Genomic DNA, 25,410 nt, shown 5'->3' on the forward strand with positions numbered 1-25,410 from the left:
GGTTTTGTCTGTGATACAAATGGTTTAAAAAGTCTAAGTCCTATTTTATTTGAATGCAACATGAATATGGGGCCTGAAATCCTTATAGTGAATAACTTCTATGCTGATAAAGTTGAATGATTAACAGGATACAGGGAGAAAAGAGGGATTACAGGCAGGAGGGGGATACATGTTACAGGTCAAATGGGAGAATTAACAGTGCAAGTTTTTTAAAAAATGTTCATGTATTTTTTTGTCTGTGTGGAGCTCGGAGGACAACTTGCAGGAGTCGGTTCTCTCCGACCACCACATGGTTCCCAGAGGATCGAACTCAGGTTGTCAGGCTTGGGAGCAAGTGCCTTTACCTCCAGAGCTATCTCGCTGGCTGAAACAATGCAAGTATATTTTATTTGATGAGGCTTGCAGAAGCCTGTCATTCTTAAAAAGTTTCAACAGAGCAACTTCCTCCAAGACACCCCTTTGACTGTGTGCTCTAGTCTTCTGCTGCCCAACTTCCCATCCCACCAGAGGCATTCCAAGGTGCCAAAGTGACCCATCTTTTTCTTCCTCCAGGATAATGTGCCAATTCCTCATCTTTCTATGGCCATCAGCTGGTTTCCTGTCCTTGATAGTGGCTAAAACAATGCCAGTTTATGATCGGGCAAAAAGGCACATTATGGCGTCCGACCTTCAGACATGGTGATACAATTGTCATTTACAAAGTTCAAGCTCATTACATAGTTGATTTACAAAAAATAATCACAAAAAAACCATATTGTTTTAAGTTTTTGATTTTGTGTTGGCCTACATTCGTAGCTATCCTGGGGTACATATAGCCTGCCCAGCCATTGCTTAGGCACCCCTGATTACAGACAGGGTCTTGCTGAGCTAAGTCTACAGCACCCAGGTGATGGAGAAGACAAAAGTCACAGAACCATCACCCTCACACTCCCCATGCAGGTCACGGAAGAAGGAAATGCATAATTCGTTTACATGAATGGCTCCACCAGACCTCGAACAGTCCCACACCAAGTCTGTCTAAATTCTCTTTCTGGCTTAATGTTCTCATTTAGGTGTTGGGTGAGGGGAGGCATCAATTCTCTTCCTTCTTGGACCACTGGAAGAAAGGTAGAGAAAAAGAAAAATAAAATTAACAGAGAGGACCCATGTCCCTCCTCCTTCTTCCTCTTCTCCCCATCCACAGGCAAAATCTAATAAAGATGATTAAATTACATGTCTTTTCCTCCCATTGAAATCCACTGCATACTATTCAAATATTAGAACTCAGGAAATAAGGCAGGACAAGGTCCCTCATGAAATCTTAGAAGGCTGCAGAGGGGTCTGAGCTGGAGGGTTGCCTGGCTGGGCGGCTCTAATTAAGAAATCACCCTGCTGAGAAGAACTTAATCTAAATAAAATATAAAAAAGAATCCGGTGAAAACCATTACCTCTCCATCCCACCTCCCCACACACTTCATGTTCAGAGAAAGACTCCTTTCCTACCCTATTTCAGAGTTCCATGCTGCTCTGGGTACATAATCCAGCATAAAGACCCAGCCCACAAAAAGAGAGCTGGGTCTTGCTCTGGACACCAGCTGGCTGCTTGGGCAGACTTTCCTAAGGCCAGAGGCAGAATGAGTCTGCGTTGTATGAGTTTGCATTGGGGCAGGGGTTGGAGTTTTGATCAAAGACTGATTCACAAGCCTACTCAACTCTTTTATCTTGGATAAAATGAAATACCAACCCACCACCTCTCTGTGCATTGATGGAGGGCTTGCTTCCTCCCAACCACCATCAGCTACTTTTGATGAAGAAGCAAAGATCCAATCAGTTGAACTTTGCTTAGCCCAATATTCTTGAACTGGTTAATGCTGTACATTTTATTGGGTCAGCCCCAGAACTCAGACCCATCAAGACTCTGGAGCATGCTTCTGACAGTCTAGAATGTTCATGTATATTTTCTCTTATGACTCATAGAACTCTGTTTTCTGTTCTCACTACTGTAGCTTCCACTGACCCCTTAAGTGGTATTGGTCTGCACTACACATCTGTGGCTTCTCATGGACCACCATGACTACCCACAATAGTGCTTCTTACTATTGAATACCTGTTGAGACATGATCGAAAGATGGTTCAATCAGCAAAATGTTTGCCATACAAGCTTGAGGACCTGAGCTCAATTCCCAGAACTCATGTTTAAAAAAAAAAAAAACAAAAACAAAAACAAAAAAACAGTCAGGTGTGGTGGTTACGCTTGTAATCCCAGTTCTGGGGAGGCAGAGACAGGCAACTCTCTGGGACTAACTGGAAAGTCAGCCTAGCCTACTTGGTGATTTCTTGGTTGTCAACTTGACACACTTGAGAAGAGGGAACCTTGGTTGAGGAATTTCCTCCATCATATTGACCTGTAGGCATGTCTGTGGGGCATTTTCTTAATTGCTATTTGATGTAGGAGGGCTCAGTGCACTGTGGGCAGTGCCATCCCAAGGTAGGTGGACCTGGGCTGTATGAGAAAGGTAGCTGAGCAAGCCAGGGGGAGCAAGCCAGTTTGCAGTGTTCCTCCTCAGTCTCTGCTTCAGATCCTGCCTTGAGTTCCTGCCCTGGCTTCCCTCAAAGATTGACTGTAACCTGTAAGCTAAATAAGGTCTTTCCTCCCCAAGTTGTTTTTGATCAGTGTTTTATCACAGCAACAGAAAGCTCCTGTTTCAAAAGAAAAAGAAGACACCTAAGGGCGTCCAAGATTCTCTTCTGCCATCTACACATGAGTATACATGTGCACCTGTATGTGCCCATGAGTGCATGCACACACACAAGCACACACACACAAAGAAAACCTGCTGAAAGAGATGGACCTTCTTCCTAAGGGTAGAGAGACTCATGTGTGCCCATAAACTGGTTTCCATATCCATTTCAGGGAACACCACATGCTCTAAGTGTCTGTGATGATCTACTCAAGAGTCCTTGAAATAACCTTGTTCTTTCTTTTTTCCTCCTGCTTTGAGAAAACTTGGTGAAGCCTGCAAGCCCCCTCCGTGCACCCCCAATGGCCCTTGTTCTAGTCTAGTACTGGTCTCATCACTAGGCAACAATGTTCATCTCCCTCTAGGCCAGAGGTGGGCAAAGTTCTCCAGTAGGACTAGAGAGTGTTTCAGGCTTTGTGAAACATCCTGTTTCTATGGCAATTGCTCAATTTGGCAATTTTAGCCAAAGCAGCCACAGACAAGGACTTAGCCTATCTGGGCTGCTGAGAAGAAGAAGGAGAAGAAGCGGGGGGTGGGGAGAAAGAAGAGGAAGAGGGAGGAGAAGCCATAAATTTGGTGATATATAAACAATAGAAATTGCTCTAATAACTGGGAAGGCCAGGAACAAGCATCTACCAGATGCCACTTCTGGTAAGGATCCGCTTTCTTCTAGGTGGTAACTTCCTACTGTGTCCTCACACAGCACAGGGAAAGAGATAGTTCTTTAGGGTCTCCTACATGAGGGACATACCCTCATGATCTGATCACCTCTGGAAGTTCCTACCTCCAGATGCCATTATGTGGGGAATTGGGTCAACATATGAATGTTCACTACCCACACAGTAGAGAATGAAATTGAAGTAAGTGGGTGTGGCTAAAATTTAAATTGCCATTTATTTTCATATGTCACATTTCTCTTGCATGTTTTTTCAAACATTAATAGAATGTGAAAACCAAGTTCTTCATCATTTAGATTATACAGAAACAGATGGGTGGGGAAAGGTTTAATATCCCTGCTCCATTCTGAAGATCGAGGTACCAACTCCTGTTCTCTACGAGGAGAATCACAAAAGTATGGCTTGCTCCCGATCTAGCTCCTTAAAGGGGAGTCATGTTTAGTTTTACCATTTGGGATTAACAGACACATAATGTGGGTGAATATGTAAATAATTAAGTGACACTTAGACTCCAAAGATTTCCTAAGGCAAAGATTGGATAGGGCAGCTATTACCGTGAGGATGGGGACACAGAGGAGGCTCCATCTGTGTCATCACACCTGGGGACATTATACCCTATGTGATTAGCTGCCAACGTTCCAAGTCAGGCCTGGGTTCTCCACTAATCACAGAGTAGGTGTCAAAACCTAGACTAGTCCAGTTTCAGGAAAGTCAGGAAACAACTCTTTTAAAGGTGAGATTATTTTTTCCATACTAGGGATTGAACCTATGGCCTCATACATGCTAGCCAAACATTCAACCTTTAAACTATATCCCCCACCCTACTCTACCTTTTTTTTTAAAGATTTTGAGACAGATCTCTAAGTTGACCAGGCTAGCCTTGAACTTGGGATCCTTCTGACAGCCTCCTAAGAAGCTGTGTTTACAAGCCTGCCTGAACCCCATGCCAGCAAAGATTTCTTTATCAATCCCTGAGCTTAAGGAATCACAGCTTCTTCGTTACCCCTCTTAAAACCAGCATAGTAGGCAGCTTCTGATCTGGCTCTCATAGATCTTCTGGTACCCACGCCCTAGGGAATGTAAGCTAGACAAAAAAACTTCTAAACAGAGGAATACACACAGTGATCAGCTGCTACTTGCAAAAGCAGTTTACAAAGTTATAATTTAAATTTTTTGTTCTTATTTATTTTTATCTTATGCATATGAGTGTTTGCTTATATGTACATGTATACTCATGGGTGCAATCCCCACAGAAGCTACAAGAGGACATTCGATCCCCTGGAACTGGAGTTATGGATGGTTGTGAACCAGCATGTCGGTGCTGGACACAGAACCAAGGTCCTCTGGAAGAGCAGCCAGTGCTCTTAACTGAGCCATCCCTCCAGCCCCTACTTATAACATTTTTTTAACTTTAGTTAGTTAGTTGTGTGTGAATCACAGTGCATATGTGGAGGTCAGAGGACAACTTGCAGGAGTTGATTCTCTCCTTCTCTGTGGACAAAAGAAATAGACCTCATGTCCTCACTCTTGCCAGGATGTGCCTTTACCTGCTCAGCCATCTTGCTGGACTCATGACTTTTGCTACCAAGCTCTCAGTTGTCTTCTCAGAGTTCCTACTTTGTTGAAGCAATCTGCAGTAGAAGAGATCCACATTGTAAGAACCGAGGGGAGCCTCCAGCCAAGACGTCCAGGAGGCACCAAGACCCACAAACTAACAACTGTCAAGGAACCGCATCCAGCCAACAGCCACATGGGGAAGCTCAGAAGAAGATCTTTCTTGCTTGAGGCTTAAGATGGGACCAGAGACCCTAAACCTTAACTTTAAGCCTTGTAAGAAGCCTTGTTACAGAGGACCAGGGAAGCCATGGTCAGAATTCTAACTTGTAAGAACCATAGATGATAAGTGTGAGCTTAAGCTGCTGTTTCAGGGTAACTTGTTACATAGCAACAGATAACTGATACATCTCCCTGTGGTGGCAATTAGATGTCTAATTACTCCGCTAACATGTCAAGTTCCTCTGGGCAGAGGTGACACATGCTCACCTGGGGATCTCTCACAGTAACATACAACCCAGCCCAGATCTAGGGTTAACTAAAGTTTGTGAGACTGAAATTTGTATTTTGAGCTTCAATGATTCAACCAGCTTAAATAATAATTTTTAAATATGTACCCACAGTACAGCAAATCAGATAGCTTGTGAGAGCAGAAAGTTGTTACTGTTGTTGTTTTTAATTGTGAGAGAGGAAAATTATTTGGATTTGAATCTTATTGTGCCCTGTTTTTGTTTCCAAAACTCTTAGGGGTTTTTCATTCACTGAAGCCTTTGCCCTTTTATAGCCTAAATACACAAAAATGCCCAGCGAGTGGTCAGTCTAATTATTTAGACAATTCCTGGTTGTACTTACCTCCTTCCACATTTTACATGGGCAGTAAAATACAAACGACTGTGCAAAGATTGAAAATAATAAAGGACAGAAACAAATAGGGTAGAAGAAAGAAAACACAAAGTCCAAAATCCAGCCCAGTGCTGACAAGATGGCTCAGCAGGTAAATGTGCTAAACACAGGATGACCTGAGTCCCGTTCCCAGATCCCATGGTGGTAGGAGAGAACAAGCTCTTAAATGTTGTCCTCTGAACTCCACATGCATGCCCTGGCAGGAAGAGCGAGAAAGAGAGAGAGAGAGACAGAGAGACAGAGACAGACAGACAGAATAAAAATAATTAAATCAAACATCCAGACTAGGAGCAGAGAAATGACTCAAAAGAAAAAGTCTGATTCTTCCATCTCTACTCATAAATATTTTGACAAGCAGCTTGGCATTTATCAGAACAGAAAAAAAGAAAAACAGAAGTTGTCTTCCAAAGGACCCAACACTCTTGGAATTCAATGACCTAATTCTGTCTACGGATGTGGTAGAGGGATTGCCTCCGTCTGATTCTCATGGCATCAAGGCCCCTGTTTTCTCAATAGACACGCCACACCATTATCAGACATCAGGAAGAAGAGAGGATGTGGGAAAACAGCCTAGATACTATGCATAGGAAGCATATTTTTAAATCGGTATAGAGTCTCACTCTATCTTACTGGGTGCTTATCTTCCTGATTAGGTCAACTTTTCAATACTTTTGTAGACATTATATAATATCTGCTGCCTCTGCTCCAGCCACCAGCTGTTAGCCAGCCTGGTTCCAGAAGGAATGGGGGTTGGGTTAACATGAACTGAGTAACTTTCACATTGACATTTAAGGGAACCAACTCCCAGGCAGTGAACAAACCTAAAATGTTTGTAATGATCATAGGACCAAATACATCTCAAGTAAGAAATCCAAATGCATCCAGGGTTCAAAACAATTAGAGCTAGTTCCTTAGTTTTTTATATTTATTTATGTGTGTATTATTTCTTTATTGTGTGTGTAGAGGGGACACGTATATGTCACCACATGCATGTGGAGGTCAGAGGACCACTTGTAGGAGTCAGTTCTCTCCTTCAAATTTAAGTCATCAGGCTTGGCAGTAAGCCACTTTACCCCTGAGCTAGCTTGCTAATCACCTGGGGGTAGTTTCTTTAGACTTATGGTTCTCCTCTTTAAAATGGGAACAATAATAATATGGCTCACATAGTTCTTTTGAAGGTTAAATATGTGTTAAAGCCTACTGTGAAGTTCACCCAACTTTTAACACCATTGACATTCTGAGTGGGATTATTCTTTGCTGAGGGTGGTTCTGACCTATGCAATATGTCTTCTTTTCATCTTGTTCTGTTTTGGAAACAGTTTCATACACCCCAGGTTGATCATCCTGCTTCCACCTCCCAAGTGACAGGATAGCATGCATGTACCTCCATGTCTAATTTACACAGTGTGGGTGATCGAACCCAGGGATTCCTGCATGCTAGGCAAGCACTCTACCAACTGAACTACATCCCTAGTCCCTAGAGGTTGCTTAGAAGTACCCGTAGCTTATAAGCACTAGATAATAGCAACTTCTCCTCTACAGATCCAAATGTATCCAGAAAGCTAAAATCACTTCTGGGTTAAAAACTACTGTTCTAGGGCTGGAGAGATGGCTCAGCGGTTAAGAGCACCAACTGTTCTTGCAGAAGACCTGGGTTTGAATCCCAGTACCCACATGTCAGCTAACAACCATCTCTAACTCCATTTCCAGGAAATCTGACACCCTCTTCTTTTCTCCAAAGGCACTGCACAACACAGGTTCACTTATGTATATGCAGGCATAACACTCATACACACAAAATAAAAATATATCAAAACAAATTTTTAAGGAACTACTGTTCTAGTGCCTGGCATCTAGTAGCCATGCCATACATGTCAGATACCACCATTATTACCATACCATTATTACCATTCTCTGTCAGCATCACCCACAGGCCATGGAGACAGCTCCTCTGTCTCTTGGTCCCTAAACTGGTTGCTATATTTCTACATCTTTCTTTTTAAAAGAGTTGAGAAGAGGCAAGTCCTGATTGCCTTCATCTCTGTCTTTCACAAAGGGTTGCCATCCTGTTCAGCTATGGAAGCCAGCTGACCCCATTGGCCCTAGTTGATGAGATGCTACAGATTACTCTCTTGGCATAACTTCTCCACTTGTCAGGATTGCTGGTATAGCATGGCCCCTTGTAACTGCTCTTGAAGACCTCCAAAGGCTCTACCACACTTACCTGTGGAAGGAAGGAAAAAGAGGTTTAAGAAAGAGCCATTTTAAACAGGAGTTAGTACCTTAGCTGTTTATGTGGTTTTGTGCTTATTTGGGTTTACAAGTGTGTTTTCTTTTCCCAAAAAATTGCTCTTGCATATTCTAATGGTGTTTGCTTTAGATGTTTTGATACCATGCTGTTTTCAAGGTGCAAATGTTTTTCATGGCATGTCTCATTAAGTGTACAAACTGAGAGATGAATATTGGTGACTGAAAAGAACACAGTATTCCTTAACTTTTTAAACCAAATAAATTCAAAGCAGAAAGTAAAAAATTTCTAGGGGGTCCCGGAGTAGCCAACTGACAGAGAAAATGCCTTTATGGCTCCTATTTTTAGCCTTAGAATTAGCCATAGCTTTACTGTCTGTGCTAAGATTTCATCTTTCCTAAGGTAAAATGTATAAATTGACTCTATGTTGGGCTGTATTTATCCTGTGACTTTGGTGTGTGTGTGTGTGTATACACACACACACGTGCGCATGTGCATATAAATGGAAGTCAAAGGTGTGTTCCTCAATCTTTCACCATCTTATATTTTGGAATAGGGGAATAGGATCTCTCAGGGAACTTGGAGCTCACAGATTCAGCTAGACTGACTGGCCAGCCAGCAAGTCCTATGGCTTCTCCAGTCTCTGCCTCCCCAGGGTGCACATACACACACACACATACACACACACACACACTGTTGGGGGAAGGAAATCAAGATAAGCTTCTCAAGCTTGTACGGCAAGCACTTTACTAACTGAGCCATCTCCTCAGTTCCCTAAAATACTGTTTTATTTGTCCCAAGGTAAAAAATATGTAAGCTGACTTTCCACTTTGAGCCCTACTCATCCCAAGGCTTGTTCTACACTCCTCAATGCATTTGCAAGGATAAAGGTCTGGGATTCCAACAGAACTGAATTCTGGTCCTGGTTTTTCAGAGACAGAATGGGTGGACTTGAACACATTCTTAATCCTGGGGAGTCTCGGCTTCCTCGAAAGAAGGAGGTCAGAAATTACCTACCCTAAGCACCACTGTCAGAAGGAAAGATTGTGTGTATTAACTACATAGAAAATATACAGGCACATGGGCTGTGCTGCTTGGTGAGCTGTGGATGTGATTATTAGAAGGAAGAGCACACTTTGATGTAACAGCTACAAGGTCATATATTTCATGAAGGGGAAATAAAACAGTCTGCTTCTATCTCTTGCCCTCTATCCTGCACCTGGCCACCTGCTCCCATACAGCATGCCTAACATGTTCCTGTGAAGAAGGCAGCTAGGCTCCTATGAAATTTTACCCAGGGAGAACTCACCACATCTCACTAGCCCATCCAGACATCTGCTCTGTGAAGACTGTCTGTCACTTTCCCATGACTCTGAATTACATTGACCTTGAGCCCCACATCAAAATCTGGAATGTTGCCTTTTCATGCTGGAATTTGTCTGGCTATGTTCAAGAAGCTTCCCAGGGCTTTTCAGAAGATTCTGATTGGGTTGATGTGGGTAGGGGGTACTTATGTTTTTAACAAGCCCCTAGATACTTCCTATGATCATACAAGTTGGCAGATCATGAGTTGTGCCCTCTGTTTCTATGATTTCAAAGGCCTATGATTTTTTGGCCCAGGAAGACATCCCCAGATACCCAGAAGCAGGACAAGAAGGTGTAAACTCTGAAAATCACTGAACGTGGTAAATTTAGTATCATCCTAAATATCTATCAGAATACTGATCCACACCCTCTTTGGCCCAATTTTAAGAATTCATATTGCAGATATACTTGGAGAGCAGGCAAGATGGCTCAGTGGGTAGGTGTGCTTGCTGCCAAGCCTGATGACTTGAGTGAGGTCAATCCCTAGTACCCACATGGTAGAAGGAAAATTCTGACTCTGGAAAGTTGTTCTCTGACCTCACCAATGCATGCGCCATGGCCTGCATGCACTCCACCCCCTACACACATGACATAGACATATACACAAACACATATATGAAAAGATACTTGGCAAGACACAGAAAAAAAATCATGGAATAGCTGCAATGGCTAAGCTCGTCAAGTTGACTAAATTAAGAAATGCCTAGGAAATGGGGATTGAGGAGATGGCTCTGTCATCAAAGTGCAAAGCATAAAGATGAGCAGATAAAGAAAATGTCACATAAACTCAATGGAATAACTCTTCAGTCTTTAAAAGGACAGGAAGCACTTGCAGGCACCTGAGTGGAGTTGGAGCTGTCTGCTGAGAGAATTTAACCCCGCCCCACTTGTTGTTGCACCACCCCCCACTCCCTTCTGCCCACCCTTCCTCCTTCCTGGAAACCTGAGACCTTCAATTTCCCCCAAAGCTGCTTTGAATCAAAATGGACCTGAGTTTCCCTAATAACATGCACTACATAACAGCATCCTTACTGGGAATCCAAGCATACACAGTCAAGTGAAGGCTTCATACAGAGAAATGCTTTTAAGATAGTTCCCTTTGTGGCTAAGCTGTCTTCTTTCAGATTTTACATTTGTATAGCTTTGCAGTTGTATGGCTATGGAGACGTGTGTTTGAATCTGGCCAACATAATTTGCATTTCAAAAACCATAAATTTTGCCAGGCATGATGGCATGTGCCTTCAAACCAGTACTCAAGGGGTAGAGGCCGGTGGATCTCTGTGAGGTCAAGGCCAGCTGGGGCTACAGGGAGAACTTTTCTCAAAAAAACAAACAAAAAAATCAGGAATTTCATAGTCCCTATTTATGACATAACAAAATATAAGCAAAACCTACTTATAATCTCCTCGTGACCTAAGGTGGAGTCCCATCTTTCCGCACTCTGCATCCCTCTTAGTGATTGCTGAAGGACTGGGGACATTAAACACCTGCAGAAAGCCATCACCGAATGAGTCTGAAGAAGTCAATGTGCTCTTCAGATTCACCCCTCGGGTTTTCATTTGTCCGACTACTGGGGGAGAAGTGCACCGCGTTTAAGAGATTGTTGGTATCAAGGTGGCTCCCAAATGCTTGATGCTTTGCAGTGAGAGGCTCATTCTGGGCGTGGTTGTGGAGCCTCCCTGTCCTTGACCTCAGCCACATACTTCAAAGCACTGAGCATTAGACTTTGCCCACAGTAGGTACTTTGGAAATGTCAGGAAGTAACATATACATGGATCTGTTGTTATTATATGTTCTTCAGTTGTTGATGCTTTGGGGATATTTAGAATCAAGTCAGGCAAGCATTCACCACGATTACAGAAAACCATCCATGGAAGACAGAGGGTAGCAATCGTGGGGCTTAGAGTCACCATGGGGACCAAGCAATCAATACAAACTGTCACTGTGTCTAGATTTAATCAACTTCCAGGGACTCAAGCTAATTCTCAATGCTTACTTCCAACTAGGGAGTGGGCAGTCTTAGTGCTCAAATATTGGACACTGTACTCACAAGAACAAAAGTTTACATGGAGCGGCCCACAGACCACGTGCCCATGCTTAAGAACCTCCAGTAATTTGTCTATATTATCTTGATGCCCCAGGTGAGTCGCCTGGACACCACATCTAACCTGTCTCTGTCTTCTGATTGGTTAAGAGTGAAAATGATCAGGGCTGGAGAGATGACTCAGCAGTTAAGTGCATCCGCTGCTCTTTCAGAGGACCATGGTTTAGTTCTCAGTACTGGCATGGCAGCTATCAGCTGTCTGCAATTCCAGTTCCAGGGGATCCAATGCCTTCTCCTGGCCTCCACCAGAATTGTATGCACAGATGGTGCACTTACACCTATGCAGGCAAAACACTCATATTCGTAACGAAATTAAAAGTTTTAAAGACTAAAAGTGACTCCCATCAACATAATCATACCAAGAAAGATACCTTCTTAGGGGCTGGGGAGACAGCACAGTAAAGCGCTTGCGTTGTAGGCATGAGGACTTGAGTTCAATACCCAGAACCAAGCCTGCATAATCCCAGTGTTTGGTAGGTACAGAAAGGCAGGTCCTAGGGGCTTGCTATCAGGCCAGCTTGGCTGAGTTTAGGAGACTCAGGACAGTGAGAAACTCTGCCTCAAAACACAAATGAATTTTTAAAAGGTGAAAAGTACTTGAAAAATGACACCGGAGGTTATCTTCTGGCCCCCACACACATGTACACACACATGCTGGTGCACGCATATGAACATACACACTGAAAGACAATGCTTTTGAGTGAGACGTTTGCCACTGGATATGACGAGAGTTAGGAGAATACATTCCCTGTTTCTGAATGGAACGATGATGTGTTTAGAATCATTATGTAGGTAGAACCTAAGTGTAAATAAAATGCATGTGAAGTCTTCCAACAGACTCTCAACTCTGGATAGGACTCCCTTTTCCCTGAAAGAATGAAGCTGCCATCAGATGTGCCATCAAAACCTCAGGAGTTAGTGCAGAGAAGTCTCCAGTCTCACCTTGCCTGGTACCAAGGTCAAGCTACCTCATCTAGCTCTCTAAGACAAGTTCAATAACCCCTACACACGATGCTGTTATGTAAGCTGAAGGTCTTCATGTATGCAACTTGATTATTCAAGGGTTTTCTACACTTAAGTGTACAGCAAATGTGTGGTGCATAGAAAACACTGATACTCAGTCACACCTCCAAGCTCAGACCCACAGAAAGGCTCACTTTTCCACTAAATGAAACAGGCCTAACCAAGAGAGCCAAGTCTGCAAAAGGTCAACAGAGAACCTTCTTGCCAAAGCCACTCGAAGAAGGTGACAAATCTTCACCAGGAGGGTCCGAGTAGATTTGTTCCATCCTGAAACTGCTAACTATCCCTTTAAATGACTATCCCCTTGGTCATGTGTAGCTGGTAGAGGAAGAGCCAGAAGGCAGTTGGTGTGAGCCTCCATATCTGCCAAATGAAGATACTTTCCCTAGGTTTTTGGGTGAGTTTCTCAGCCAGCCTTGCAGGGGAAGCAGGTCTCCGTGCCACAGGCATCAAGGACACAAAGCTTCTATAGTATTTTTGAAAAGTCGGTATCACCCTCTGATCATAAAGGGGCATTCAGAGTGGGCAAAGGCACTACACAAAAAAAGGGTGGAGCGGGGCTACCAGGCAGGCCCAGCACTGACTTTGCAGACAGATTGCTTTTTTCCATGTCTCTGGACTTGAGTGGGTGCCAATGCAGCTAAAAGCCTTAGGAGACACCCGTAGGCCTAGATAGCAAGCCCCCAGCTTTTCCATGGAATTTAGCGGCAGCTACCAGGGGCGTCATCACAGAGCATTCATTTTTTCCCTTGCCTGGTTTCCCACATTCTGTGACCACCTTGGTTTGTGCCAGGGAAAATATCGAAAGCCTAGGTAAACGAAGGGGAACCCAACATTCACCAGTCCAACCTTAAAATAACCAGCGGAACGCCCCCATCCCAGAAGTACACAGGCTCTGACTACAGCTAGTGTGTTCAAGGCACCACCCAGCCCGCCCCGAGAGCTCACCCCATCCCCTGAAAGCCCTGAGAGTGGACCGCAAGGGAGCCAAGCTTTCTGCTGCCTCATTCCAGCTGGGCCCCTGGGACTTAAGCGAATGCTAATGAGCATCAAGTGACCAGACGCAAACCAGCACGCGCCACCGGGCAGGGTGGGGACATTGGCAGAACACGGGTCTGGAGTAGGGTGGAGGACTGAGCACAGCAAATGGGAAAAGCCAGGAGGAAGATGTTCTTGGAGGAAAGAGGAGGCCCCCAGAGTCACAGGGCGTGCCTAGGACAGAGAATGAAAAGGTCCCTGCACCCTGTCTTGAGCTGCCTGAGGTATAGGTCCGGAAGACGCTCTGGTTGCCACATGTTGTGCTTTCTAGATGGCCGTGCTCAGAGCAAGGAGGGAGAGGGAGAGGGGATATAAAGATTAGTCTTAAATGTCAACTTGTCACAACCCAGAATCACCTGGGAAGAGGGTTCCAAGTGAGGAATTTTCAAGGTCAGGTTGGCCAGTGGGTATGCCTATGGATTTTCTTGATTGTTGATTGACCCAGGCCACAGTGGGCACCACCACCTCCCCCGGTGGGCCCTGAACTAAGAGGCAATAAATAAACTAGCTAGCAAGCAATGGAGGCGGAATGTATTTATTTCTCTGAGCTCTTGACTATGGATATTATGTGATTAGCTACTTAAGCTCCTGTCTTGACTTTCCCCCCAAATGAACTGTAGCCTGGAATTGTGAGTTAGAGTAAACCCCCTTTCCTCCCTGTGTGGCTTTTGGTCAGGGTGTTTTATCACAGCCACCTCGAGACTAGGACAGGGAAGGGCTAGGAGACAGCCCACTCTGGCTAAGGAAAAAGAAGAGCAAATCATACATAAGCTTTTCAGTGTTTTCCAAAAACGTTCCCCCTTGAAAAGTCACCTGATTTTGCAAACAAACATTCAAGATACTTAGTGAAATCTGAATTTTAGAACAACATGGAAATATATTTTTCAGAATAAAGAAGTCCCATGAAGTATTACATATATCATCAGGATAAGTATGTTCCATGCAATATTTGGATATATTATTCTTTTTTATATTTTATTTATCACTATTTTTATTTATTGTGTACGAGTGTATCGCCTGCATATATGTAATTGCATCCATGTCATGCAGTGCCCACAGAGTTCAGAAGAGGGTGTCAGATCCCCTGGAACTGGAGTTACAGATGGTTATTAGCCACCATATGGATGCTGGGAACTGAACCTAGGTCCTCTGTAAGAGCAGCCCTTGCTCTTAACTACTGAGCCATCTCTCCAGCCCCTGGACATATTATTCTTTTTTAAAAAATGACATTTTAGCCGGGCGTGGTGGCACACACCTTTAAACCCAGCACTTGGGAGGCAGAGACAGGTGGATCTCTGTAAGTTCAAGGCAAGTCTGGTCTACATAGTGAGTTCCAGGACAGCTGGGGCTACAGGGAGACCCTGTCTCAAACAGACCGAAAAAAAAAAAAAAAAGACATTTCACAATGTTAACTAAAATATAATATCCGGTTAAACATGTGTTGGGATACAAAAGAAGTTTGGATAAAAGTATATCCCATACAATATCTGACACAATATAGTCAGTGTTTATCATTAATTCAAGTACCGTTGGACATGCTGTTGTTTCCTGCATTTCTCCCTCTACGATACCTCACCTTCTTCACAGAAATGAAACATCAAAATTCAAGACTGTTGCTGCCATGTTGTCTGCAGTTTATGTGTGACTTTTCTCTGTAATAGACACAGGGAGAAGTGATAGGCAGGATGGCTGTGTGGACACTGCCATCTCACCATCCTGGCTTCACCTATTAGCTGTGTGTTCTTAGGTCAGTAACTTAGTCACCATTCACTACACATCCTCAGTGCTTGGTGAAGAAGATCACCCAACTTAGATGGGACAGGAAAACCATATATGCAAATAGTTTTCTACAGGGTAGGCTCACAGGAAGTATTCAGTAAATAATTACCACCATTATTTACTAGTGCCGTGATTGCTCTAAGATGCTTGCTAAATAAGGAACAGTAAAGAGGGACAAGATGACTCGGTGTTTAAAGAGAAGTCTGAGCCAACACTGGGCTTCGTAAGCCAACTTTGTGACCTTTCCTTTGGGTGCCAGTGTTTCTCCCAATTCTAAAAACTATTCCATAGTCTAAAAAGATTGAATGGATGAGAACCCAGTGAGCGTTTCACCACACGGACAGAAAAGTGTATGGGCTAAGAGGATTAGGAAGTATCCACTGCACTCCTGAACTCACACTCCCAGCAGCTGTGGCTACCTGTACAATGGGTTTGTTGGCCCACTAACATCCTGTCATGGAGCTGGGAGAAGCCCCACATCTTCTGAGGATTTATAGTTGAAGGTCGCTGGGAGAGGGAGGGACATTTCCTTCAGTGGTGAGAACACTGGTAAGTTACTCATTCTCCTGTGAGCAACCTAAGGAAAATCACTGAGTCATAAAATAAAAGATGTGTATGCAGAAAGGGGATTATCTGTGATGAGAAAGGAGATCAGCAGGACTGGGAGGGAAGTAAGAGAGCAAAGTAGGGGGGAATATGATCCAATTACATTATATGCATGGATGAAAATGTCATGAACGAACCCATAATGTAAAATTAATATATTCTAATAAAAAAGGGGGGCTGGAGAGATGGCTCAGCGGCTAAGAACACTAGCTGCTCTTGCAGAAGACCTGGGTTCCATTCCCAGCACCCACATGGCGGCTAACAACCATCTGTAACTCCAGTTCCTAGAGATTCTGATGCCCTCTTCTGACCTCCACAGGTATTACATGACATGGATGCACTTACATGCATGCAGGTGATACACTCTTACACATAAAATAAAAATAATGAATAAGATATTATAAAAATTAAAAGAGAAAATGAAAGTGTAAAGGGTGTTTGACTAGATTTTTTAAAAGCCTGGATGCACATGAAACATAAGTGGTTTCGGCTTCTCATTGCCCTGATCTGAGGCTTTGTTTTTAAGAAACTAAAGAAGCAAAGTATTCTTCCCAGGGAGTCTTCTGCTGTGCTCTGGATTCCTGACCCTCAGGGTGATGGTATTAGGATGTGGAGCTTCTGGGAGGTAATATCTATCACCCTCATGAGCAGAGTTTGCACTCTAATAACAAAGGCTCTAGAGACACCCCTCACCCCTCACCACATGGGACACAGACAAAAGGTGTCATCCATGAACCAAAAAGCAAGTCTTCACCAGTCACTAAAACTGCCAGTGTCTTCCCAAAATTAAGGAAAGACATCCCTATACAAATACAAGAAGCACACAGAGCATCAAATAGACAAGACCAGAAAAGAAACTCCCCATGGCACATCACAGCGTCTAGAGCTTGGACTCTCCATAGAAGCATGAGAAATCAGTGTGCGCTGTTTATGAGCTACCCAGATTATCCCAGATTACGGAATTCTGTTGTAAAAGTTCAAATGGGCCAAAATCCCCAGCGTAGTACCAAGACAGTACCAGCAGGAAAGCCTTCCCACTTACAGCCAAACCAATTCAGCTGCTTTAGATGCCTTAGATGGGATTCTGGGCTGGTGGAAGAAATATTTTCAAATTGGTGGATCATTCAGCACTTTTTTTTTTTTTTTGAGACAGGGTCTCCCTGTAGCCCCAGCTGTCCTGGAACTCACTATGTAGACCAGGCTGGCCTCACAAAGATCTGCCTGCCTCTGCCTCCCAAGTGCTGGGATTAAAGGCGTGCACCACCACCCCTGGCTGGATCATTCAGCAGCACTTTTGCAAATGATCTCAAATCACAGTACAAAAGAACTGTAAAAAAACAATTATTTGGATGCTGCCTGCTCTGTGATCTCACAGAGGTCTCAAGTCCAGCATACTGGGAATACCTCAGCTGTGTCTCATCTAGTTCTATCCAAACTCAGGATAGCCCCCAGTCAACACATCAGAGCAGTCCAAGTCCCAAGATCCACTCCTCCTTCTGTGGCTTGGAGTAACTCAGGTGGGATTTGCAAGTGCTGGCTGATCTCCTATGTCTTTCATGATCTCTGAAACTATTTCTTACTACCCCTGAGAAATTATCACTTAGCCACCAAGAAAACATCTGTGAGCGCCGAGAAGCCAGGGAGGATGTCTCCACGCCTTCAAGTTGAAGCATTATTCCCTTCTGAAGTCAAGGGAAAGCTGAAATTTACAAGATTCAGGAGGCTCCTCCCCAAAGTTATAGTAGCAGTAACAACTGCTCTGGAGAGGAGACTGATCAGTCCAACTGTGTAAAGAAGACTCTCCAACCTGTCCAGCAGCCTGCAAATCATGCCTTTGGGGTGGGCGTTTTGGTGACAGTCCTGCCTCTGAGTCATCCATGCCCCCAATAGTAAGTAACCCAGCTAAACTCATTGATTCACCAATAGTAAGTAACACAACTAAACTCATTGATTCACCAAGTTGGATTTTGGTCATTCTGTCTAGAATGATACTCTATCTAGAATACCCTGTCTAGAATGAGAAGACCTTCACTCATATCACCCTAGGGAAAGTCTCACAAGACACTTCGTGACAACTGCCACTCAAACATCTTTCTTGTAACAGGTCTTAGAAGAGAAGGGAGGGGAAGAGGGGCAGTCAAGAATTCTACTAACCATATATGTGGGGTCTTAGGAACCTTTGGGGGAAGTTATACAATAAAAAGAAAATCGAGTCTTTTAGCCTGACACAGTCATAAAACAAAGCAAAATCATCCTTTGATGACTTAAGAGGCTGAGTGTAGCAATACTTAGTTGCAAGTAAATATTAGATGGAGTGTGTTGGTGCTGAGGCAAAATAGAACAAGTTGCAGGCGCCGTGCAAGATGTGAGTTTATAGTAATTACATGATAGAAGAAGGTAGGAGTCTTGAAAGAATTAAGGAATGTTCCATGCAAAACTTGGGAGGTTTCAAAAGCTTATCAGTGAATGGGCTTGTGGAAGAGCTTAGTAAAGGGGTCAGGTGGGACACAGGTGAGATAATCAGCAATGAGTTGGACTCCAGACCTCATTCAATGAGCTGACAGACCAAGTTGTGCATGTTTGTGTTTTCTACACCTATCCCTTCTTTGGTGCTGTGATTTAAGGAGATTTACAAAAGAATTAAACAACCCACAAATCTGAAAGGATACTCTCTACCAGACTGAAATTCCATCTATAGCATTACTAGATTGAATCATCTGCAGTGATTATTTGTATCACTGTGAACCTAAATTGCCTCCCTGTCCATGGGAAAAAATATGTAACAGCTCATGAAATCACAGATCATTCTCTTTGTGTAACCATTCAACGTTTAGGAATTTACTTCACAGGTATATTTGCATATGCACCAGGTTATCCATGTCATGATGGTTTGTAAGTAACTTAACAGCCCATTAACTTGGTTGTAATATTAATATGCCTATAAAATAAATGTAAATTGATAGAGAGCATGGAAGTCCTTGACACTGGATCCATTTCTAAATACATAATATGGAAATGCCATGGTTTAGAGTGGAGATGGAACAATCTCTAATATATGTTGTCAAAAAAAAGCCTTCACAAATGAAAGAGGCATAGGAGCTGGAAAGATGATTGCGCAGTTAAGAGCACTGTCTGCTCTTTCAGAGGACCCAGGTTTGATTCCCAGCACCCATACAGTGTCTAACAACCATCAATAACTCCAGTTCCAGAGGATCCAACACCCTGTTCTGACCTCCGTGGGCACTGCCCAATACAAATGTACCTACCCACATGCAGGTAGTACACTCAGGCATATAAAATAAAAATAATAAGATATTTTTAAAAAGTTAAAGAGGCCTTGGGGCTGGAGTGATGGCTCAGTGGTTAAGAGCACTGACCACTCTTGCAGAGGACCTGGGTTCAATTCCTAGCACCCACATGACAGCTATGAACCATCTTTAAGTCCAGTTCCAGGGGAATCCAATGCCCTCTTCCGACCTCTGCAGAATTGCACAACATGGGTGCACTCAGATACATGCAGACAATACACTTATACACATAAAATAAAAATAATAAGATATTTTAAAAAAAAAAAAGAGGCCTCAAGGAGATGGAAAGAAATTCCCCACCCATTAACTGTGGACTTCATTTAGTGACCTTCTCCCAAAGATCATTGTGTGGAAGGGAAAAGTAACTTCTCAATGAGAAGCCTGATAAGCACCACCTTATGATCAAGGGATCAACTCTGGCCAGAGGATCAACATCACACATGATCAGTCATATTGAAGTCCACCATCTCTGCAATCACCTGTGAAGTCATCTTCCCAAGACTTCATTGCCCTGTCTAACCAGGAAAAAAGGAAAAAATATCAGCCAACTCACAATGAGGAAAGCTCATATACAATACTTGAACAGCTTTCCTCAAGCTGTCAGCATCATAGAAAATAAGGTCTGATAGATTGCTACAGACCAGTGGCAATCAAGAACACACGGAAGCAAAATCAAGATGGTATCCTGAATGGGATCTCAGGGGCAGAGGAGGGACACCGGGATAAAGCTAATAAATCTGACAAGCTATGAAGTAGCTTACAAACTCTGTGCCAGCCTCAGAGTGATTATGATCATTCATTGTGGCTGTGACAAATGTGCTATTAAAATATAAGATGCTTGCAAAAGGGAAACCTGGGCGATGGGATATATCTTGGCAATTTTTCTTTTTTTATTATTTTATTTATTATTTTTATTTTATGTGTATGCGTGTATTGCCTGCATGTAGGTAAGTGCACCTATGTCGTGCAATGCCCGCGGAGGACAGAAGAGGTTGTTGGATCCCCTGGAACTGGAGTTACAGACAGCTGTTAGCTGCCATGTGGGTGCTGGGATTCGAACCTGGGTCTTCTGCAAGAACAGTCAGTGTTCTTAACTGCTGAGCAATCTCTCCAACCCCTTGGAAATTTTTCTTTAGACACAAAACTATATTCTAAAAAGAATCATCTATTAAGTTTTTAAAACAGATATCATCTGATTATCCACATGTAAATAAAATCTCTCCAGAAGAATTAGAAACAAATTAGTCATTGCAGTTGTCTATAAGGAAAGACCCAAGTTGCTAGAGATATTTTCATGGCAAGTGCTTTTATATTTTTAACTGCAAATCAAGCAAATTTATAACTTCTTTAAACATAAGACAATCTTCATTTTAGACATAAAATGGAATTTTAAATTCAAGCTGTTTGGGGCCAGAGATATGGCTCAGCGGTTAAGAGCACTGGCTGCTCTTTCAGAGGACCCAGGTTCAGCTCCCAGCACCCACATGGTGGCTAATAACTCCAGTTCCAGGGGATTTTGTGAGGAGATGCTCAGTGAGTCAGAGCACTTTCTGTGTAAGCACAAGGACCTGAGCTCAAATTCCAAGCAATCATATAAAAAGTAGGACATGCCTATAATGCAGGACTGTGGGAGGCAGAGACAGGAGGATTGCTGGGATGTTTTGGCCTCAAACCTAGATACAAGTTCAGTGAGAGAACCCATCTCAAGGAAATAAGCTAGAGAGTATAGAACAAGACACCCAGTGTCCTCCCCTGGCCTCTACATGAGCACCTCCCCCACACACACACAAGCACATGCACTATACCCACTCACATATACACACACGCAAACAAAAAAAAATTAACGAAAAACATAAATAAATAAAAAACATTCAGTAGGATTAGTTCTCCGCTTCCCTATACACCATCTTGTGCATCATCTGAGTTCTAGAATGAGCCTCTCTCTCTGCCTTCTGGCCCTCAACCAAGGGAAACAGACTACACTGTTGAACCTCTAAAGGACGCCCTGCACCATGCAAGAGCTGGCGGTAGAGTCATTCTCTCCCACCCTTCCCACCACCCTTGGTTTGAGCCACTCCTCAGCAATAACCACCCGGGAGGTGACAGGGTGGTTAATTCAGATGTGTCTCAGTGAAGGAAACCAAGCTCCTCCGCAGACAGCACCATAAGCCCAAGAGAGAGGACACAGGATTAGCAGGTCACCAAGCCAGCCAAGGGCCAGGAGCCAGAAGGACACCCACTGAGCCAAGCAGGGAAACGGTTAATAATTCAAGGTGACAAATTAAGCTATTCAGGGGCTCCAGTTTGGCTGATGGCGAAGTCAAAACAGAACTGTCGGAAACTGGGACGGGCTGTCACTTGTACTGTATTTTTCCACACGTATTTTTATTTTATTTTTGTAATTTGGAAATGTTCATGGGGAGCTGGAAAATGCAGGCTGGAGAACCCCCGGGGGACTGAGGAGGAGGGACTGTGACTTTGTTGGGACTGACAGTCTAACTCAGATCAGCACCACACACACACACACACACACACACACACACACACACACACACGCAAGGTTGTCAGCTCTTCATAGGCCTAACTTCCAGCCCTTCTTCATCCATCCTCCACCCATCTTCATCCCTCTTGCCTTCTCTGCCTCCTGTACCATGTACAACCTCAGGCCAAGTCACACTAACAGTGGCCTCTGTCCACTCCCAAACCAGCCTTCTCCCTGCTTAGCCCAGCAGCTACTTAACGGAGAAAAAGAAGATCCACAGATATCCTTGGCCTTGAAAAACATGGGGCCAAAAGGCAGAATAATGAGAACATTCAATATCAGCCACAGTCACACATGAGCAAGGACATGGCTGTCTCATCCTAACAACTCAACAACAACCACTCAGAAATTCACTAAAATGAAATACGCCTTTAAAATGATAATATCATTTTAGGGAGATTGTTTAATCGGTAAAGTGCTTGCGATCCAAGCAAGAGGACTTGAGTTTGATCCCCAAGCTCACGTAAAAATTTGCTGTAATCACCACACTGGGGAGGAAGAGATAGGAGGATCCCTAGGGCTCACTGGTCAGCCAGCCTAGCCTAATCAGCAAGGCCCTGTCTCAAATAACTAAGTAGCTAGCCCTTGTAGAATAAGACCAAGGTTACTCTCTCGCCTCTGCATGCATGTGTACATAGGTGCACTCATGCACACACAAATATGCCTGCACATACACACTTGCACATGTAAAAAGAAATTTAAATAAAGTTATGTGCCCTACTTTCAGGAGAGTGCAGAAAACAGGCACATAGTGTGACACACTGTGCTAGTCACCTTAGAACCACCTAGCTTCTTGGTATAAGCTGAGCGCTTTTTAAATGGTACTATGAAACCTTATCACATTTTAACACTCAGATAACACTGCATACAGAGGGTACAGTTATCCTCGGTATCCCCAGAAGGTTGGTTCCAAGACCCAGGTAGATACTGAAATCCAAAAGGACTCAAGTCCCTTAGATAAAATAGCATGTAACATTTGCATAGAGAACTGTGTGACCAAGTAAAAAATTGCAAGAAAAAAACTTCATGATTTTTAAATTTATCTTTATTATTTTTAATTATGTATGTGGGTGGATATCTGTGTAAGGGTTTGTGCATGGGAGCACAGGTGCTGGTGGAGGCCAGCGGCATCAGATTCCCTGGAGCTGGAGTTACAGGTCGTTGTGAGCTTCCTGATACGGCTGCTGGGAACCAAACTCAAGTCCTCTGCAAGAGCAGTGTGTGCTGTTAGAGGCTGAGCCGTCTCTCCCGTATAATCATTTTAAAGACCCATTCTGTTTTAGTGAATTTTGAAAGGCTGTTGTTCAGATGTCGGGACGAGGCAGCCATGTCCTTGCTCATGTGCCGTTGCTGCTGATGTTGAATGTTCTCATTATTCTGCCTTTTGGCCCCATGTTTGCCAAAGCTGAGGACATCAGTAGATCTTCATTTTCTCAACACATAAACCCGATCTCATGATGTTTTAAGTAGGTTCGTGATTTTGTGTTGGGCCCTACTCATAGCTACCTCCAACTGCATGCAATAGCATTTAAATCATCTCGGTTAACTTACAACGCTTCATACAATGTAAATATGTGATGAAAAATTGATACATGTTCAGTATCATTCACATATGTTTGATTCAGGACTCATTCAGTCATGGATTAAGAACCCATGGGTAGGGGCTGGAGATACGGCTCAGTGGTTAAGAGCACCGACTGCTCTTGCAGAGGACCCGGGTTCAATTCCCAGCACCCACACGGTGGCTACGAACTGTCCTTAACTCCAGTTCCAGGGGAATCCGAAGCCCTCTTCTGATCTCTGCGGCATTGCACGACACGGGTGCACTCATATACACACAGGCAATACACTCGTACACATAAAATAAAAATAACAAATAAAATATTTTTAAAAAGAACCCAGGGGAGAAGGCCAAGTTTGTACCCTCATCACAGAGGAACCTTCCTCAAGGACTCTTTTGAAGTCTCACAGAAAGGCTGTCCACTTGTCCTTGATATTCAAGGTAAATGCGTTTTTCACACAAGTGGATGCTCATAGATCATTCTGGAGAGGCTTCTCCACTGGGTGCTTCTACTTTCATTTTAGCTTAACCCCCTCCACTCTGAGGAAGGCAGAATGCTTTTACTGGATGTGCAGGCTCCCCTTGCCTTCGGGTAAACATTGTACCTGCTGCTCAAGGCCCCCAGGGGTCACTGGATCTGATAACCCCAACTCAGCTGTTGTCCAGATGCCTCGGCGGATGAAACTTTTTCCTCTCATCCAGCCAAAGCTGTAATCCTGAGCTCCTGAGTTCTGTAATGATGGCTGGGAGCTAATGCCTGGCGGGTCACCCACCAAAGGCCTTATCCACCCAGTAGCAGCCCCTGACCCATGCTGTGGAAGAGTACAGAGACACAATGCCCCCATTGTTCCCTGACTAAGGGACTGAGGGATGAAGGGAAGTGCAAACATAACCCCCCCACAAAAAAAAGATTAGTGCAATTATTAGCCAACCATAATGGCTATAAGCCAAACTGCTCTCAAATCATCCTGAGCACCAAGTCGCCTCAGAGACTCTTAAAGCCCCAAACACAGGACCGTGTGTTCTCCTGAATTTTGCCATGTTGTTCCCAAAGGTTGCTTGGCCAGTGGTTCATGCCGCCCTTGCCCACAAGGCTAATAAGCAGAGAAGGAGACATTGACTAATGTGGTGCCTGAGACTTGGGTCCCCATGCCCCTGTAAGTCTATAAAAGGCAGATGCCCCGGGCCAGACATCAATTGCTTGGCCAAATATTGGTCACTGATAAATTAAATGAGACGTTAAGAAAAGCGTTTGTTAGCTGAGTGAACAGTCTGAAAACCGGGCTCAAGAGAGCACACATGTGTGTAAACAGAGGTGCACACTGAACAAATCAGGAGCCACAGTTCTGAGAAGCATTCCTTCCATTTTCAAAAAGGGGCCGAATCCCTGTTGTGTTCCAAATACAATGTCAGTGGTTTAGGAGGGTTTCTTTAACAATCATAGGAGAAGCCTTGATATTTCTAGAGAAACCCACACCACTTAGACAACACAGGCACGGGGGAAAAAGTTCCTCAAAGCTGAACAAATAAAGAGACGATATTCTGTGCTGTAGGAAGGTGGAAAGCCTTCAAGTGCCTAATGTTCATTACTGGAAAGAACTAGAAATGGAAAACTTTGTTTCTACAAAGTGCATTTATGAAGTAGTAAGAAAACCCTGTTCCTACGAAGTCATGCCTCGCCTTTTGTAGCTCTCGGCTTCATTTCTCACACAGTAGTCTGTCAGAATGGTCTCTGGAAAGATCTAAAGACCTGAGTTTAATTCACCAAATTATAGCGACTCAATAAACCCCAGGATGACTAAATTATAACCTTGAATAGATACACCATTGCATTCACACATAACACTCATAGATTACATTCTAAAGGATACACTAGACACACAGACACATACCCAAACTCTCTCTCTCTCTCTCTCTCTCTCTCTCTCTCTCTCTCTCTCACACACACACACACACACACACACACACTAAAAATAAAGAAC

The 25,410-nt window shown here is 43.6% G+C and overlaps 1 long non-coding RNA gene across 1 annotated transcript in view; it reads right to left on the minus strand.

Moving 5' to 3' along the window:
• Window positions 1–365: 365 nt before the first annotated feature.
• LOC115067330 overlaps window positions 366–25,410 on the minus strand; it is a 94,458-nt gene continuing 69,413 nt past the window's right edge. The window contains exons 3-4 of the long non-coding RNA XR_003846754.1: window positions 4,945–5,028; window positions 366–1,096 (exon numbers count right to left, since the gene is read on the minus strand). This is a non-coding gene — a long non-coding RNA (uncharacterized LOC115067330). The remainder of the gene's footprint in view (window positions 1,097–4,944; window positions 5,029–25,410) is intronic.

Source organism: Nannospalax galili, unplaced genomic scaffold (assembly GCF_000622305.1).
Source record: "Nannospalax galili isolate Female #2095 unplaced genomic scaffold, S.galili_v1.0 scaffold145, whole genome shotgun sequence".
NCBI classification, from domain to species: domain Eukaryota; kingdom Metazoa; phylum Chordata; class Mammalia; order Rodentia; family Spalacidae; genus Nannospalax; species Nannospalax galili.